The 3,362-nt window shown below is 50.5% G+C and overlaps 1 long non-coding RNA gene across 1 annotated transcript; it reads left to right on the forward strand.

Moving 5' to 3' along the window:
- The first annotated feature begins 222 nt into the window (after positions 1-222).
- On the forward strand, positions 223-1,122 carry LOC135398055 (uncharacterized). The gene is made up of 2 exons (XR_010423976.1): positions 223-703; positions 828-1,122. It is a non-coding gene; the product is annotated as an uncharacterized LOC135398055 (long non-coding RNA).
- The last annotated feature ends 2,240 nt before the right edge of the window (positions 1,123-3,362 follow it).

Raw genomic sequence — 3,362 nt, forward strand, 5'->3', positions numbered from 1 at the left:
GGTCAAGGGATTCTTTTTTCTGCCAATAACATATGCCACATATTGGTAACATTTTTATTTCAGTTCAATTGACGGCAAAGTTGGCTAGGAGTGTGCTATGCGGTGAAGTTCATTTTTAAGAGCCCTATGACCACCACCACCACCACCAGCCATCATTTTTAAGAATGCAGTTCCACTGAGGAAGAAGAAAAAGAACGCGCCGATTTGCTGTTATCTGCGAGGATGAAGAAGAAGAAGAAGGATCTGCCAGGAGAGCCGCAGCCGTTCTATTTCCCAGCTGCGCAAATTACACTTGGGATCTCTCAATGCCGAGAGCCAACGAACTATTGGCTGCGGAGCAGAAGTAGATGCATCACCTGGTAACCATAGGTTAGGAGAAGATAGCCGCGAAGTAACTTGGTGCAGTACAGTAGTGTTGTGAGCAGTGGGACAGCAGAGCCCTTCCAGTCAAGCTACAACTTCGGGTTAAGAAGGGGACATACGACAGCCGCCTCCAGTGGGGTAACCAAGCCCCGGACAAAAGAGAGCAATGGTACCACCTCCACTGCAAGAGTTTCATGGAGGTCAGCCGGGACCAATAGGACCGGGACAAATGGCTCCTGGACCTTACCCTATGCAACCCATGCAACCCATGCAGGTACCCGATGCAGAAGTGGCGAAGCAACCTCCTCACTATGAAAATGAAGCAGCAAATGGAATAATGGTGAGAATTGCAGCATTTGGGACGGTTGCTATTTGCTGCTGTTGTTGCTGTGGTTGCGTGTACTATGTATTCCTGATGGTCTTGGGCCCTCGCATTGTAATTATTACCACAACTACTGCGACAGATGAATCGAAGAACCAAATCCCGTCTAAGGGATCCCGTCGCTTTGAAGCGGATTTGAACGAGACCACGGCCACGACAGAGGCCTACCTGGGACAAGATGAAGCGGGTAATGTCACGACGCTGTCATCCCTCCTGTTCAAGGTGGTACAGCGCAGGGTGAAAAACGGCTCAATGAAGGCATTGAATGATGCCAGACAATATGATGCATGAGTTCAATGTAATGCTCACGGATATCATGCCTGTCATTGGCCATTTCTTTATTTTATGTCGCGCAGTGTAAGACCACTGATAACTTGCGTGTATCGTCTTCTGTGTCAGTGTCTCTCGGTTTTCCTCAAAGACCATCCTCGTTCAGAGAATCACGCTAATTAATGCTTTCGATAAGCAAAACTCTTGGTTTGCCACAAAGAATTTTTCAGGAGGAGCTGCCCTCTTCTAACGTCGGAGTCCGCCCAATGGGGGCGTTTATGTTTATTCGCTGAGAGGTGCTCAGAGCGGATATGACGTCACAGAGCTGGATCAAAGGTGCATGAGGCTCAGATCTGCCCGTTCTGTATTTGGATATTGGCGAAGAGTCATCTCCGAGGCACCAGCTGACGTGGCTGAGTGAACCGTGCTGGCCATGTTATGTCGAGACTGGTTGATACCCGGGTTCGAATCCCGGTGCCGGCTATGCTGTCTAGGGTTTTTCCTGGGCTTTCCTCAGAGGGCTGTCACACATACAGGATGTCCACCGTAGCTCTAGAACTAGTTTTTAAAAATAGGAAAATCACCTTCTCCTAGTTTTAATCAATGTCGATGTACTCTACGCCTAAATGCCCACCTTAAGGCTACGGTCCTGCATTCCTCCTTCCCTATCGTGTCTAAAAAGCAGTCACTACGGGGCGACACCAGTCCACCTATAATCAGTTGGTGTCCGGCAGCAGCGAGTTCTCTCCCTAAACAGGTACTGTACGAAATCCGTACTCCCAAAATAGCCCTTCAGACTTATCCTAGAGCCACATATTTAGTGACTCTAGGTTATCCCGCAAGCCTAACAACTTTATTTTGAGACGAAAAGGAAGAGTGGGGAGGTTCATCGCCAGAGGCGATACTCTACCCCATTGCTGGTGGGGATGTGGGGAATAAAATAGTGAGCCCCTTCACAATAACAATCGAAGTCCGATGGTGTCCAGAAATGTCAGAAGAGCTTTGAGCGCAGAGCGTTGCTGGGCTGGATTGGGCCAGGGACCAAGCAATTTGGATAGGGTGAAGGGGCGAGAGTCCAGCTGACCAAGAGACTCGGAGAGTGTGGTTCGGGGAGGCTGGTAGTGGATGCAATGAAGAATGTGCTCCAGATCCTCAAGAGCACCACAGTGGCAGCAGGTGGGAGAGTCAATTTGTCTCAAGCGGTAACGCCACTGAGCTGTAAAGGCCACATCGAGGCGCATTCGGTGGATTAATGCAGCATCGTGATGAGAGGTGTTTCGTGGCATGCGGAAAGCGAGCGTTGGATCAACTCTGCTTAACATAGAAGGGCGGAGAATGTCGGTTGTCCATTGGCGGGAAGCTAGGGGTGTCACGAAGCGTCGCAGAATGGAACGGCGGTCTCCTCTCAGCAGAGCAATACTGGTCCGTGTCCGATACGAGTGCTCCGATACGAGTCTGCTGCTTCTCCGATACGAGAGTGCTGTCTCTTTCTCTTCTGTCGGCCTGCTCGTTCCCCACGACACCACAATGGGCTGGAACCCACTGGCGAACTAGCCTGTGGCCTGCTGCCTAGACAGTGTGGTAAGCCATTAACACATCTGTGTCTAGAGGTGCGGGTGGGCCTCGTATGCCGGAAATTGCAATAGCTTGAAGTGCAGATTTGGAGTCTGTGGAGACTGCCCATTCCCGCGGGGTCAAATCAGCGATATGTTGTAGGAAGAAAAGGATGGCATAGAGTTCCGCAGCTGTTGGGGAGGTTGGATGTGAAAGGCGTCGTCCTTGCACTACGCCTTCGGATGGTATGACGAATGCTGAGGCGGACTTGTTGTTGTGGGATGCGCCATCTGTACATGCTGCCGTAAACGTAGAAAACTTCTCGTCTACCAGAGCATGAAAATGGACTCGGAGGACTTGAGGGGGGACCTGATCTCTTCTTTCCAGAATTTTCGGAAGGCTTACGAAAGTCGGCGGTACCGGCAGTCCTATTGGTCAGAGAAGATGCAGCCTCGCTGCCAGCCTGCTCTGTGCTCAGGGCGGTGACATCACAACACGTGAGCGCTCGCAACGTGCAAAATAACCACAAAGAAGAAGCTTCACGAGGAGCACAGATTGCGACCACGCAAAGCGTCGATAAAGTTGCTCATTTCGTTAGCCTGAACGACTCGTTCAGCTGTCTCGTGCCGTTAAGTTGAACGTGTGAAACGATTAAGCCACAGCTTAATCGTCGCTTAATTCGGGCGTAATCGTTTCACACGTTCAACTTAACGGCACGAGACAGCTGAACGAGTCGTTCAGGCTAACGAAACGAGCAATTTTATCGACGCTTGGCGTGGTCGCAATCTGTGCT

Source organism: Ornithodoros turicata, chromosome 6 (assembly GCF_037126465.1).
Source record: "Ornithodoros turicata isolate Travis chromosome 6, ASM3712646v1, whole genome shotgun sequence".
In the NCBI taxonomy this organism is placed as follows: Eukaryota; Metazoa; Arthropoda; class Arachnida; order Ixodida; family Argasidae; genus Ornithodoros; species Ornithodoros turicata.